Source organism: Micromys minutus, assembly GCF_963924665.1.
Source record: "Micromys minutus genome assembly, chromosome: 20".
NCBI classification, from domain to species: Eukaryota; Metazoa; Chordata; class Mammalia; order Rodentia; family Muridae; genus Micromys; species Micromys minutus.
Genome location: NC_137955.1, coordinates 52,450,824 through 52,467,406, shown reverse-complemented (window position 1 = coordinate 52,467,406; position 16,583 = coordinate 52,450,824). Strand labels below are relative to the sequence as shown.

Genomic DNA, 16,583 nt, shown 5'->3' with positions numbered 1-16,583 from the left:
GAAACCCTAGACCACCCACCCCCCCCCCCAGCAAGGACACTGAGAGCAAGAGAGAGGCCCTCAGTTGCTGAGGAGTCCCATCCCAACTTAGCCCCCAACACTGAGCATCTCCCTCATGATTTCCATCCCAGACCCCCATAATAATAGGGGCCTAGGGAGCCCTCCCTACTCTCTTGAATACCATCAATAAAGTTCCTCTGCACCCACAAAAAAAAAAAAAAAAGAAAAGAAAATGGATGCATCTAGAGAATATCTTCCTGAGTGAGATAACCCAGTCACAAAAGAACAGACATAATATGCAGTCACTGATAATGGGATACTAACCCCAGAAAGCTCTGAACACCCCAGAAACAACTCACAGACTGTTTGAAGTTCAAGAAAAAAAAAGAATATATTTAAATTAAAATAGAACTGTATCACATCCCTCTTTCCTCCCTACAGCCCCTCCCAGTTTCTCTCCTATCCCTTCAAATTAATAGCCTCTTTTCCTATATTATTGTTACATATATACATATGTTTATGTATATGTACCCACAAATACTTAATTACAACCTTAAAAATGTATTCGTATACTTTTATGCAAAAATGCTGAAAACTTGTACATTTATCTTTGTTTTTTAAAATAAAGTTTTTCAATAAAAAAACAATGTAGGTTGTGTTAAGGTGGCATATGATTGGACATAAGAGAGATAGGAGGAGAAAGGTCTAGGAGTGAAAGAGGAGGCAGGAAGCGGAGATTGAGAGAGAGGATTCTGGAATGAATGAAGATGGCAGTGGATGTTTATGTCTCTCTCGGTGCATCTCTTCATAAATAAGGTTGTTATGAATGTTTTATAAGGGATAGAATTATACAAGATTATTTCACTTATAAAGGTTAACAAATTATATTATACCTACTAGATCAGAGTAGTTTTCTGTGTTCACTGATGTGACTACTTAATTGAGTTCAAAGGGTATAGTGGCGGAACGCTTAACACCCACCACAGAGTTGGGATGTGTGTGTCTAGGCTTGGCAACAACACACCAAGGGGAAGTGAGTGAAAACAACAAATCGGGATGGTCATATCCACCCGGGACAGAAACAACAGAAGTGGTGGAATGAATGGTGTCAGAGTTCTTAAAGGTGGCCTGGAGTGCCAAGTGGTATGGGGGCTGACTCCATGTGTGTGCTCGGCTCACACTAGAGCTGCTTCTGCAGAGTGAGACCTCGGGACAATAACAGTTTAAGCCTTCCTATTTAATATTTACAACAATAACATGACTTTTTTTCAAAGTTTTTTGTAGCTCCAGGTGTCAGAGGCTTCAGCTACCTGTGTCTTTGTCTCTCCTTTTCACTTCTTTCTCTGTGTTTTTTCTTGTATCAGGGCCCATGCCTGATACATATGGGTCTGTGGCTTACAGCTCACACAGTGAGGAAGAAAGCATGCCACAGTTTTAGGATGGAGAGCCTAGAGTGGGCCATTGAACATATTTCCTGTTTCTTTGAGCTATAAAAGTGCTCTCTGGTTATTTTTTATTAACAGATCTTGTCTCAAGTTTATTTGTAAAAACAGCATAGGACTCTGGTCATCTGCAAATCATGTGTAGGTGGGTATGCCCCAGCAGTGGGTCTGTCTGCCTTCACATTGGCAGGAGCTGGGGTTTCTTGATGCTATTCCTGTGTCATTTGTGGGACTGGTTGTGTGTGGTGTGGTTATTGGCCTTGGCCATGTCTGCACGGTAACCTGTGACTCCCACAGCACCTGGGACCGGAAGATAAAGAGCTCTCTGGTTATTTTTAATTAATTTTTCTCATACATTATAATTTGATCAAATTTATTCTTCCCCAATGACTTCAGGTCCTCCCTACCTCCCTACCTCCCCATGTTCATGTTTTCTCTCAGATAGATAGATAGATAGATAGATAGATAGATAGATAGATAGACCAGTAAGATCAACAAATTCAAAATGAAACTAAAAGCTCGCTCTCTCTCTTTCTCTCTCTCTCTCTCTCTCTCTCTCTCTCTCTCTCTCTCTCTCTCACACACACACACACACACACACACACAAATAGTAACAACAATAATAATAGTAATAATAATAATTTAGAGTCCACCTTGTATTGGCCAACTGGTCCAGGGCTCTGGAGTGTGGTTTGTAAGTGTTACAGCTTTAAAAACAAAGGTATCCTGGAAGTCTTCAGCAATGGGGCCTTACTGTTATGGAGATTGGAGGGTTAGTCAATAGCACTGAAAATAGCCCGTAATGTTCAGGGAGTCTATATGATCCCTTTCACAAACCACTCAAAAACATGTAATCCACTACTCGTACTGAGGGTTTTATTGGTAACATATAATACCTAGGATGTTTTCTCTCTTTTTGTATGGTCTCTTAGGGTTTCTATTATTGTGAGGAGACACCATGATCATGGCAACTCTTTTTTTCCCTAACTCTTTAAAAAAATTTTTTTAACTGTATGTGTTGGGTGGAGAATGTAATAAAATTTGAGAGCAGGTACATAAGGAAGCCATGGGGTCAGATCCCCTGAGCTAAAGGTTATTTATTGTGAGGCAGTCTTCATGGATGCTGAAGACTGAAGTTCTTCATGGGAACCACACTCAGGTCTTCTGAAAGAGAGCCATCCTGGTTCTTGAATGGCAGAGACATTGCTCCAGTTCCATAATTACATATTTACCCAACAATGACTATATAGAAGGTGAGATGTAATTTAATAGTTTCATGCCAATTTTACTATCTATAAAGACTCCTTCCCCAGCAAATACGGGGTCTCAATACATAGTCCAGGCTGGCCTTGAATCTTGTGATCCTGCTGCCTCAGCCTCTGGAGTACTAAGGTCACAGAAATATATCACTATGTAGAGCTAGAAGATATTAATAATACCCACTGACAATGTACCAACTCATGAACATTGAGGACCATTTGTTCCTTAGTAAACAGAATTTTTTCTCTGATGTGATATCACTATGCTTGATTTTTTTCTCTAAATCCTAACTAGGAATATGTAACTTTTCTCCTACAAATTAAATTGCTTTATTACAAATTGCATTCTCTGATTTTGGCCCACACTAGATGGTTGTTTAACCCAATATCTGAGCAGCAAACTGATCTGATCCTTCTGGAGAAAGTATAGTTGAACAGCCAAGACCACTGGGCAGTCGAAGAGATGACCACACATCCTGAGCACCCCAGTCTGGTGTGATTGGGGGACAGCTGATAACCGGATATGCAGTATTACCAGACATCACCGGGCCTAGTCCATGGCTTCTGCCTGCCACTGTGACAAATGCAGTAGGTGTGCATCCCCTTCAGATTCTGCTTTAATGCTGTTTCATCTGGTCCTTTGTGTGTGGATGTTACTCTGAGTTCACATGGAATCCCAAAATTTCCACAAGCCTTCTTAATTTTTTCATGGTGACCAAGGTCAGAGGTGAAACCCATCAGCACTACCACCCTGCATGGACTGTCTGACTTGAGAAGTAACTCAACTTGGTTTGCAACCCACTCAAAGTTTTCTTTATCATCTGGAGTCTTTCCAGAATTACTTCTTTGAGATCATAGTAAGACTGTCTTTCTGCTGGCTCTAATCTGATGGCCATAGTCTTCAGGAATCATTATCTATGACATCGGCAAGAACAGTCTCTTTGGTGGTTACATCAACACAAAATCCGATCTTCACATCAACCAGTGTACAGTTCTGGGGCAGCCAGGATTTCTCCAGAATTTCAAAAATAGCTTATGTGGCATGACTCACAATGTCCACTTCAGTCTGCCCTATAGCAAGTCCAGCAAAACAAAATTTTGCAGTGATGAGTCGCTCCTCAGGCCATCGCGGATCATTATTGGCATCATCCCTGAAGAACATCTCCACTTTTGGTGGATAAAACTTATACCCCTCCTTTACACCAGGGTTCCTTTTGAGAAAATATCCAGTTGCTATTCTTCAGGATATCCATTCAGTTGGAATCCTTTCACACGGGGGTGCAATGAAAGCAATGCTTCAAATTTCTTGGTAAAAGCAGTTTTTATACCAGCTTCCTGTAACAACTGAAAGATGCAGCTGGTGATCTTATTGGAGATATTGCAGCTTTGCCTTGCAGGTGGTTCTTTTTTCTTTCTTGCTGCCTTTCCTGCTGTAATCTGGTCCTTGGACTGCAGAAGAACTCTTCCTGGAGTGTCTAACAATTCATAGACTTTCATTTTACCCTCATAGAGTTTTTTTTCCCAGTGTTCAGCACTTCAGCTGTTGCCATCATCATCCTAGGTGAACTAGAGGAGCAGACCATGCAGGGGTGGGGTGGGAGGAGGCAGCATTTGGGCTTGGGTCTGGAACCGTGCCCCCCTTTAAAAAGATCTTCTTTGTTATGTATATATATATATATATATATATATATATATATATATATATATATATATATAATGGTGGCTGGGACTTGAACTCAGGACCTCTGGAAGAGCAATCAGTGGTCTTAAATGCTGAGCCATCTCTCCAGCACCCCATGGCAACTCTTATAAAGGGAAACATTTACCTGGAGCTAGCTTACTGCTTAATTGATTTAATTGTTCATACATTGGGGCATAGGATACCATTTTGTTATTTACTCTTTTTTATCTCTTTATTTTCTGTTACCTTGCTTCTCATTTCCCACCTCCCTTTGAGTTATTTAGTCATTTCTTAGTGTGTGGATCAACTTCTCATCTCTATAACGAAATACTTCAGATATTTAACATATAAGGGGTTTATTTTGGCTCACAGCCTTGGAATTTCCAGCTCAAGTTCAGCAGACTTTAATCCCCTAGTGGGGGTGTCAGATGGCAAAGATAGTATATTATTCATGGCACATAAAATTGTGGCCAGGAAAGAAAAGTGAATGATAATGGGCCCAGAACTCCCTTCAAAAACTCCCTTTAAGCCCACAGTGATTTAAAGACCTTCCATCAAGCCTCACTTCTGGAAGTTTCTATAGTCTCCCATCAGCATTGCTCTGGGGACCAATCTTTTATCACTTAGGACCTTTGAGAGTGGGAAGGGGGAATGGTTCTCTAAATCCTAGCCACATAAGGTCAGAAACTTCCATTTAATTTTTCTATACAGAGACTGTGTGCCAGACTACAATTAAACCAAACCACCCTTTCCACTATCTGACAGTAACTCTGAGACCTTGGACATTCTGATAAGCCATGGATAAAGCACACTTGAATACAATTCCTTCACTGTACATACAGACTTGTTTCCTCGTGCCTTCTGTTAAGTACCACACAAACTTAGAGTTCTATAAAGTAGGAAAGAAAGGGCAACTTTGCATGTAAGCAAATGCATAAAAGCCATCCAGTGCTATGTAAGTAACCTCTGAAAAACTCAGTTACTCAGGAAGCTAGACTGGCTTGAGTCATATGGTCTGTTGGTCCTGAGCCAATTTTGAGGTAGGCATTACTTCACACAGGAAGCCAGTTCTAGCCATGGCATGTGGTGGTTCACGTCAGTCTAACAACTTTCACCGCTTGGGCTCAGGCACTACCATTGCACAGCTATCCAGGGTACCCTTCAAGCAACTTGAACTTCTACCTCAGATGTGCCTACATCAGATATTACTACATCAGTCATACTCATGTAGTAAGCACAGTGCTTAATTTGCTATCTGTTCACTACATCACATACATTATTTATGTTTTATTTTGTCATCCAATGCATATTCACTGGTATTAGTCCTACAACTAGCTGTATCCTGGGCAGGTCCCCAGAGATAGTCCTGTAACATTTCTGGTTATTTTGTACTTGATGAAAGTTTAGTTTGGCATGTTTTTCAAGAAAGATTTGTAAAGACAGTATTCCCTGGCTGGTTGCATATTTATGACTGCTTTTAAGTTCATTCTTGATGAATGGCTTGGTTGTACACAATATTCTTACTCACAATTTCTTCCCTGGAGTCTCTAAGATGTTTCTCCACTGTTTTCTAGTAAAGGATTGTTATTAAAATATTTGGAGCCAGTCTTCTATTCTTTCTTTTGTAAATAAGTTAGAGATTCCTTCCCCCCTCCCCCATACTAGCTGTCTTAGGGGTTTCTATTGCTCTGAAGAGACATCATGACCATGGCAACTTTTATAAAGGAAAGCATTTAGCTGGAGGTGGCTTGCAGTTCAGAGGTTTAGTCCATTGTCAGCATGTCAGGAAGCATGGAGGCACACAGGCAGACACAGTGCTGGAGAAGGAGCTGAGAATTCTACATCCAGATTCACAGGCAGCAGGAAGAGAGAGATGCTGGGCTTACCTTGAGCATTTGAAACCTCAAAGCCCACTTTTAATGACCACTTCCTCCAACAAGGCTACACCTCCTAATAGTGTCACTCCCTACTGACCCTATTAAAACACATGAGTCTTCTTTGTCAAAAAACAAGTATCCATAGCTGTGTGGATTTACCTCTGGCTCTTTGATTTGATTCCATTGATCCGACCTGTCTGACTTTTTGCCAGAACCATGTGATTTTTTTTTTTTATTACTATTGCTCTGAAGTACAGCTTGAAATCAGGGATGGTAATACCTCCAGAAGTTCTTTTATTGCTTAGCTATTCTGGGGTTTTTGTTTTCCATATGAAGTTGGTCATTGTTATTTCAAGGTCTGTAAAGAATTTTCATGAGAAATGCATTGAATCTGTAGATTTCTTTTGGTAGAATGGCCATTTTTACTATGTTAATCCCACTGAACCATTAGATGGGAGAGCTTTCCATCACCTGATACCCTCTTTGATTTCTTTCTTCAAAGATCTGACGTTCTTGTCATACAGGTCTTTTACTTACTTGGTTAGAGTTATACCAAGATATTTTATATTATTTGTAGCTATTGTGAAGGGTGTTGTTTCCCTAATTTCATTCTTAAAGGAGAGCTATTTCTTTCTTTCTTTCTTCCTTCCTTCCCTTCTTTCTTTCTTTCTTTCTTCCTTCCTTTCTTTCTTTCTTTCTTCCTTCCTTCCTTTCTTTCTTCCTTTCTTTCTTTCTTTTTTTCTTTCTTTCTTTTTTGTTAATTTTGTATCCAACCACTTTGCTGAAAGTGCTTATCAACAGTAGGATTTCTCTGGTAGAATTTTTGGGTTCGCTCATGAATACTATCACATCATCTGCAAATATCAATATTTTAACATCTTCCTTTTCAGTTTATATCCCCTTGATCTCCTTTTGTTGTCTTATTGCTTTAGCTAAAACTTCAACTACTATATTGAATAAATATGGAGAGAGTGGACAGCCTTGTCTTCTCCCTGATTTTAGTGGAATTGCTTTAAGTTTCTTTCCATTTAATTTGATGTTGGCTGTCAGCTTGCTGTATGTTGCCTTTATTGTGTTTAGGTATGGGCCTTGTGTTCCTGATCTTTCCAAGACTTTTAACAGGAAGGGGTGTTATATTTTGTCAAAGAATTTTCAGCATCTAATACAATGAACATATTTTTTTTTCTTTTAGTGTATTTATATAGTGGACTACATTGATGGGTTTTCATATGTTAAACCATCCCTGGGATGAAGCCTACATGATCGTGGTGAATAATGTTTTTGATGTTGCTTGGATTTAGTTTGTGAGTATTTTATTGAGTATTTTTGTATCATTGTCCATAATGTAAATTGGTCTGAAATTCTCTTTCATTGTTGAGTCTTTGTGTGGTTTATGTATCAGGGTGACTGTAGCCTCATAAAATAAATTTGGCAGTGTTCTTTTCTTTTCTATTTTGTGGAATACTTTACAGCATGTTGGTGTTAGCTCTTCTTTGAAGATCTGGTAGAATTCTGTACTAAAACCATCTGGTCCTGAGGATTTGTTTTGTTTTTGGTTTTGTTGTTATTTTGTTTTTTGAGGGATGGTGGTTGGGTTTCAATAACGGCTTCTATTCTTTGGGAGTATAGGTTTGTTTAGATTATTTGCCTGACCTGATTTAACTTTAATAAGTGGTATCTTCAACAAATGATGTGGTCTAACTGGATGTCTGCATGCAGAAGAATGCATATAGATCCTTATCTATCACCCTGCACAAAACTCAAGTCCAAGTAAATCAAAGACCTCAACATAAAACTGGATACACTGAGCCAAATAGAAGATAAAGTGGGGGAAGAGCCTTGAACACACTGACACAGGAGACAACTTCATGAACAGAACACAACAGTACAGGCACTAAGATCAACCATTTAAAAAATAGGATGTTTTTCCAGAGTAGGGAAATTCCAAGGCAATGAGATTGAGAGGGTGGTTGGGAGAGGGAGCATCTTCATGGAAGCAAGGGGAGGAGGGATGGCAGGGGGGAAGGGGATAAAATTTGAAATGTAAATACAGAGAATATCCAAAAAATAAAAATGGAACCTTGTGAAACTGAAAAGCTTCTGTAAGGCAAAGGACACCATCAAAAGAACAAAATGGCAGCCTACAGAATGGGGAATTCTTCACATCTGACAGAGGGCTATATAAAAAATATATAAAAAACTCAAGAAACTAGACATCAACAAACCAAATAATCCAATTAGAAAATGGGGTACAGATCAACACAGAGAATTCTCAACAGAGAAATCTTTAATAACCGAAGAACAAAAAAAAAAATGTTCAACATCCTTAGTCATCAGGGGAATAAAAATTAAAACAACTGTGAGACTCCATCCTACACGTGTCAGAATGGCTAAGATTAAAAAACACACACAGCAAGGCTTCGGAACAAGGGGAACACTCCTCCATTGCTGGTGGAGGGCCCAAAGGGTCTGGGGACTCTTAAATCTCACTGAGAAGGGCAAATAGATTAGACGTGGAGGAGGGGTGGATGGAGGGAGGGTACTGGGTGGAAGAGGAGGTAGATATAGAAACAGAAGGGATATGAGTGGGGTAGGATGAAGGGAGAGATAACTGGATTGAGGTTGGGGCACATCTATGAAATGAGCTAGAAACCTAGGACAATGGAAACCTCTAGGAATCTATGCAGGTGACTCTAAGACTCCTAGCAATGGGGGATATGGAGCCTGAATCAGCCATTTCCTGTAAACAGGCAAGACTTCCAATGGAGGGATTGGGACACCAACCCAGTCACAAAACCTTAGACCCACAATTTGTCCTGCCTACTGGATGTGCAGGAGTGGAAAATGGAGCAAAATTTGAGGGAGCAGCCAAATAATGACTGGCCCAGCTTGAGACCCATCCCACGAGAAAGATTCGATCCCTGACACTGTTAACAATATTCTGTTATTCTTGCAGATGGGAGCCTAGCATAATTCTTCTCCCAGCAACTGATGGAAACTAATTCAGAGATCCACAGCCAGGTATCAAGTGGAGGTTGGGGAATCCTGGGGAAGAGGGAGAGGAAGGAATCGAGGAGCCAAAGAGGTCAATGACACCACAAGAAAACCTACCGAATCAACTAACCTGGGCCCAAAAGGGCTCACAGAGACTAAACTGCCAACCAGAGAGCAGGAATGGGACAGACCTCGGCCCCTTACACATATGTAACAGATGTGTAACTAGGTCTTTATGTAGAACCCCTAACAGCAGGAGCAGGGATTGGCTTTGACTCTGTTGCCTGCCTTCGGATTCTTTTTCCCCAACTGGGATGCCTTGTCTAGCCTCAGTAGAAGAAGATGCATCTATTCCTAATGTAAATTGATATGCCAAGGATGGTTGATATCCGTGGGAGTTCTCCCCTTCTCTGAGGAGAAAGGGAGGGGGATGAAGAGAGGTGAAAAGGAGGGACTGGATGGAGAGGAGGAGGGGAAGCTTCAATGGGGATGTAAAGTAAGTACTTTAATTAATAAAAAAAATAGTTTAAAAAATACATGAGCCTATGGAAGCTATTCCTATTCAAACCACCACACTATCCAAATGGTGGGGCTTTCCTTACCGTTATAAACTCCAGCTATTTTTAGGCTAAGTTTTGATGCCAAGTGTTCAGGGTTGATTTTCCAGTTCATTTGTTCTGTGTGCCTTACTATTCAGTTGTGCCCATGAATTATTCCTGAATTATAAATATTGTTATGTCCCACTGGTCTCCTTTTTAACTGAAGATGCACACAATACACATAACACATACAGATTACAACCTACCTATATGACCATCATTATAATAAAAAGAAAATAATATCCACATAGGTCATAAGATATGAAGATATGTCTAAGAAACACAGGCAAAAACTGCTAACAAATACAATTAAAGTAAGCACTGATTTCTGCTTCTATTATTGGGCCACTATAGCAGTGGAAAATTGATGCCTTCTGTATTAGTTACTTTCCTATTGCTGTGATAAAACACCATGACCAAGGCAACTTAAAGAAAAAATGGTTTGTTGAGGCTTGTGGTTGTGGTGAGAGTTTTTGATGGCCGAGTAGGGGCCATAGGCAACAAACAGTGTAACTCAGGCAGAAGCTGAGGACTCATGTCTTGAACTGCAAGCACAGAGATAAGCTGGGAAAGGCTTCCAAACCTCAAAGCCCTCAGTGACATACAGACAATACTTCCACCTGCAAGGCCACCCCTCTTAAACCAACCTATGCAGTGCCACTGACTGGGACCAAGTATTCAAATGCCAGACTATAAAGGGCATTCTCATTAAAATTATCAAACTACCTTGGTGTAGAAGGAGACTGTGGTGACCTGAAGTTCTGTAGTTCTCATCAGGATCCACCCCAGATTGCCTTAGACTTCTGGGGACACTTGCTTAGGAGTACCTGCCTGTGACCTTGGGCCATGCAACAACCTTTGACCTACCCAAGCTATGTTGGTACTACCAACAGCCAGAACAGTCAGTGGCCCGGGATAGTAGACATTTTGAGTCAGGCAGGCAGTCTGTTAATTCGTTTTGTGAGGATTGAGTATTTTCCTGCTGTGGTGCATGTGCAGAGGTCAGAAGACAACTTTTGAGAGTTGATTCTTTCCATCGTGTGAGTCTCAGAGACTGAATTTAGGTCATTATCCCTACCCACTGAGTCATTTTGCCAGTCCAGAACACTTAGATTTAATGAAGTTTCTGATAAATAGTTTATATACAGGATCTTCTTTTTTAGTCCAGTAATTATCTCCCTCCCAGTTTGCCCTCTGACAGTTCCTCATCCCATTTCTCCTCCCCCTTCTCCAAGAGGATGTTCCCAGCCTCCAACCCACCAGGTCTCCCCACTCCCTGGGGCCTCAAGTCTCTCGAGGGTTAGGTCCATCTTCACTCACTGAGGCCAGACCTAGCAGTCCTCTGGGGTATATGTGTTGGGGTCCTCATATTAGCTGATATATGCTGCCTGGTTGATGGCTCAGTGTCTGAGAAATCTTGGGGGGTCCAGGTTAGCTAAGACTGCTGATCTTCCTACAGGGTCGCCCTCCTCCTCAGCTTTTATCAGCCTTTCCCTAATTCAACTACAGGGGTTCCCGGCTTTTGTCCATTGGTTGGGTATAAGAATCTACACTTGACTCATTCAGCTGTTTGTTGGACCTCTCACAGGGCTCCTGTCATACTAGGCCCCTGTCTGTAAGCACACCATAGCAGCAGTAATAGTGTCAGGCCTTGGGGCCTCCCCTTGAGATGGATCCCATATTGGGCCAGTCACTGGACCTCCTTTCCCTCAGGCTCTTCTCCAATTTTTGTCCCTGCAGTTCTTTTAGACAGGAACAATTCTAAGTCAGAATTTTTGACTGTGGGATGGTAACCCCATCCCTTCACTTCATGCCCTGTCTTCCTACTGGAGGTGGACTCTACCAAGTTCCCTTTCATTTTGATTTATTGTAATCGTTTCTTTGAAATCTCCCTTGGTTTTCAGTATACAAACTTTATAATTCTTTTGTTAACTATCCTTAAGATTTTAGTGGCTTTATAACTCAGCCTGATAGGTTAACATTATTTTTGGATTGCTGTTCTAGAACAGAGAAACAGACTTGAGTTTCCTGTGTTGATTTTATATTACATTGCTTATGTTCTATCAGATTTTTTTTTGATCCCATAGTATGTTCTGCCTGTAAGATCATGTCATCTGCAGGGTTTCCTTTCTTCCCTTCTAATACAGAACCATTTGATTTCTTTTGGTTGCCTAATTGCCCACCTCAACCCCAGAATCTCCTTGTTCCATTAGACAGCTTGATAAAAGAAGACAGTCTTGCTTTCTTCTTAATTGTGAGGATCAGCCTTCTAGTTTTCTCCTGGGGTACCCTTCACCAATACTGTTCCTTCCCCCCACTCCCAGGTATCACCAGCACCGCAGCTTGGAATTTATAAGACCAAAGTCTAGGAGCCTGGCTCCCATTCCTATATGACCAACTAATAACTGCTTCCCCAGTGAGACCTTAGGAAGCCCACACTCAAGGATCCAGTCCCATTTATGCATACTTAGATAAAGATCCCAATATCCCACTGACTACACATGCAAACAAACTGAGGCTGGGAGAGAAAACTGATAGATGCCCAAGGAAACCAAGTCTGAATGAGATCCTTCTTGGGGTACAAGGTTTAGTTAGGTTAACAAGATAGATATAGGGGTCAGTAGTTAAGAGCACTGACTGTTCTTCCAGAGGTCTTGAGTTCAATTCCCAGCAACTACATGGTGGCTCACAAACGATCTATAATGGAGTCCGATGCCCTCTTCTGGTATGACTAAAGAGAACAACAGTGTACTCACGTACATAAAATAAATAAATATTTAAAAGAAGAAGAAGAAGAAGAAACCCAAGATGGGTATAGCATAGAGAAACACCAGCCACACATTTGGGTGGATTTCCTGGAACTGAAGTTGCAGGTGGCAGTGAGTTTCTGGGAAGCCTGGGTGGATGCTTAAAAACATTCTAAATGACTGTGTGTTGTTTGACATATGCATTGCCATGTCTAGGACACCAATGCCTCCAACTTGGGGGTGGTGTGGAAAAGCCTTCCTCTGGGTGAGGCGCATGGGACAACAAAGTCATCTTCTGGTCTGGGTGCAAATGTTGGTAGCGTATGTAAAAATAACCAACCACGGCTTCCTTCCCCTGGATGACTGCAGCCTGAGTCTGCTCACCTACAGAGACCTCCTTCTGATATTAGCTAAGCCTCCCTCCCTGTGCTGTTCAGAATAAAAGCACTAAGTTTGGGGAAGAGGGTGTGTTGTGTAGTTAGTGGTGAGACTTGATGGGGGGAGTTTGTTCTGTATGTAGTTAGTACTGCTCCATCAGAGTAAGCACAACTCACCTGATTGTGGCTTTTCCTTATGTGTATCTGTTCTTTCTTCATTCCCTTGCCACCCCAGTCAAACTGCATAGGGTGCAGCATGAGCTGGCCATGAGGGTGCTGGGGATCAAATGTGGCTCCTCAGGATGAGCACCTAGGGCTCCTAACCACTGAGCAATCTCTCCCACTTCCTCTCTCCTTTAATTTTTGACATAGTTGCTTTTCTATTGCTGTAAAGGGTTTATAGAAGAAAGGGTTTGTTGGGGTTTACCATTTCAAAGGGTGAGCCCGAGACTATTATAGCAGAGAGCATGGCAGCAGGCAGGCAGAGATGGCACTGGAGCAGCAGCTGAGAGCTTACGTCCATCTATCTGATCCACAAGCAGAAGGGAGAGGGCAGTGGACGGAGGGCAGCTGGGCCTGGCATGGGCTCTTGAAACCTTCTCCCAGTGACAACACCTCCTCCAACAAGGCTGTTAGCATGTTAGCATTCCTTCTAGGCTCCATCCAATAGTTACCTAGCAACAGCCAGGTACACCTGGCTTGTTATAAAAAGGGTTGTTTGGCCTCTGTTCGTGTTCTTTCTCTCTCTCTCTCTCTCTCTCTCTCTCTCTCTCTCTCTCTCTCTCTCTCTCTCTCTCTCTGGATTGAACTCAGGTCCTCATATTTGCTTGAGCTATCCTCAGTACCTGTGATGTCTTTGGATACTGTCTTAATTTTAATGACACCATGTGTACTGATTCTTCATAACATTTTTTTTTTAGTTATGTCTAACAGAGTCAACAAACCTGAACTCTTTGAGCCTCCCAGAGACTGAAACATCAAACAAAAAACATACAAAGGCTGGACCTAGGCCCCTCACAGATGTACAGCATGGTCTTTATGTTGGCCGCCCAACAACTGGAGTAGGGCTTACCCTGACTTTGTTGCTTGCCTGTGGATCCTGCTTCCCTAATTGGGCTGTTTTGTCTGGTCTCAGTGGGAGAGGATGTACCTAATCCTGCAGTGATTTCAGGTGCTAGTATTCATTTTGCCATCAAATAAACAAACAAAAAAAAAAAGTACCAGGTGTCTCTTAGATTCTTGCCAAAACAGTTCTGTGTGCAAGGGTTTCCCCCAAGACAATTGTTGCTTGGATATAGCCAATAACTCAAAGACTGTGGAGATCTAAAAGATCCTTGCTTTCCCAGTCCCTGGCAAGGGATTGCCACTTGTGTAAATACCCTGGAAGAAAGGGGCTTCCTGCGCCAATATCCTCCGGGCAGAGAGGAAAGAACTGCAAAACTGCTGCTAATTCCAATGGAGGGAACACCTGCCAACATGGAGGCATCTGCCATAAAAACCCTGAGTACCCTATCTCTATTAGCCCTTCTGCTTGAAAGTTCTCAATGACAGATCACTATGAGTGTGCTTCTAGCCCCTACCACAATGGGGCGCTGTGCCAGGGTGGAATCAAAAGCTACACCTGCTTCTGTATGCCTGGCTACCAAGGCAGGTGTTGTGACCTGGAGGTTGAGTTCAACTCTCGACCAAATCTTTCAATGAGTTCATACAAGTTTGCCTTCTATATTGTTACTTGCATTAAAATGTTAATGTTCAGAACATTTTTCCTGGGATATAGAACTTGAGTTGACTCTGTATGCTAGATTTTCCTCTTTTTCCTCCTCCTCCTGGCCTTGAAATCACAGAAGTGCACTGGCTGGCTCCACTTCCCAAATGCTAGAATTCAAAAGTGTGTGCTGCCACACCCAGCTACTGCTTCTTCTTTCTAAACTTTATATTTAATCGTTATATGTGTATGTGGTGTGGGAGAGGGTGTGCGTGTGTGTGTAAATCAAAGGACAACTTTATGGAATTGGTTCTCTACTTTAAGTGGTCCTGGAGAACAAACTGCTCCAGTCTTTGGTAGCAAGTTTCTTTACCTGCTGAGCCATCTTCCCAGGTCATTTACTGTTCCTTGATGCCTCTTAATTTACATACTGGTACCACTTTCACAAAAGTATTTTTCTCTTTTCCAATATGTGACATCGGGGTCCTCCTATGCATTCCCCACCACCTCTCTGACTAAGAAGACAGTCACAGTAGCCTTTCCAGAAATGTCAGAAGGAAGCCATCCTGACCAGGTCCTGGTCACATGGGAATGTTTGCTGATCCTCCACTTAATACTGTGCTTGCTGAAGGTCTTGAAGAGCCTCCTATTCAGCTAAGGAAATTCCTTTCTATTCTTAGTCTACTGAGGGTTTTTTTTTTTCCATGAATGAAAGCTGAGTGTTCCCAGATGTGGGCTTGTATCTATTAGGGTGGTCATGTGCTTTCCTTTTTCCCTTTGTGAATGTGGACCCCAGGAAGTAGATATTTCTATGACCCCGCTGTAAACCCTCAAGCCTCTGTAACCCACTCAGATGGGACACAGTGACGAAGTATCTTTTGCACTCCATTCTTTTTTTGTATCTTCATTTTCCCATCTGGACAATGGGTTCCTCTCACTGACCATGAATGGAAACCTGGTCCCAGGGTTGCTCTTGTTAGGCCATGCTAACATAATGTCAGGGATTGGGAAGAGTAGGAGATAAACCAGCTGAGGAGCTTCTCACCTAACCTCACTCCAGCAGCTGCATCTGGGTCACAAACCTGAAAAGCTGCCTCTGAAGGGGCATCCCAGAGCTCTGGCAGGAGAGATCCACACACTCTTTGGACTTGCCTGTGAAGACCTAGGATCCTTTGGAACAAGCTCTGCCCACTCCAACTGAAACTGAGCAGTGCTGAGGTCTGCCAGTGTTAGCTCAGGACTGCAGGTAATACAGTGGGGTGAGGTGCCTAGTGGGGCATCGTGGAAGGAGAGACATCATCACCGGCTCTTAGCAAGCACCAAGTCCATGGATCCAGCTCTGCACATTTTGAAGATGCTGATGCCTGTGGCCACGGAGGCAGATATCCACAGTATATGATCTGGGAGCATGAGGGGCTCCACTGCGCCCTGCCATCCCTTCAAACTCCACAGCCAGTGCAACGGCATTTCATAATTACACATTCCTTAAACGTTTACGAAGCCAAGAGAAAACACAGCTACGATGCTGAGATTCTTGGAATGTTTTCCATTTATTTGGGGCTGCACAGTCCCTCTTTTCTGTGGCATCTTAGAATAAAATGATAGAACTGTGGTTCCTGTCAGATTCTCCCAAATGAGACAAGCTTCCTGGTACTGTGATGCCCACTCTTGGGGCAGCCCCATGGGGGTCCAGGGCTGATCTCACCACAGAGCCAAAAGACCCCCAAGAGTACTGCCAAGTTTCCCCTGGAATCTCTTGTTCAGTATCTTACCCTCAGGGGATAGCTTTAAGATGTTGGCTATCACCTACACTTGCTCTGGAGTTTTTGTTTTTGGGTTTTTTTTTTTTTTTTGTACTCTCTGATGAGGCTCTGTGTTTGGAGCAGAGTCACCCATTTGTCT

The 16,583-nt window shown here is 42.2% G+C and overlaps 1 pseudogene across 1 annotated transcript; it reads right to left on the bottom strand.

Annotated features, from left to right (window-relative positions):
- Positions 1-3,034: 3,034 nt before the first annotated feature.
- LOC308433804 (bifunctional phosphoribosylaminoimidazole carboxylase/phosphoribosylaminoimidazole succinocarboxamide synthetase-like) lies at positions 3,035-4,251 on the bottom strand (annotated as a pseudogene). Its single transcript has one exon. The product of its transcript is annotated as a bifunctional phosphoribosylaminoimidazole carboxylase/phosphoribosylaminoimidazole succinocarboxamide synthetase-like (transcript).
- Between the last annotated feature and the right edge of the window lie 12,332 nt (positions 4,252-16,583).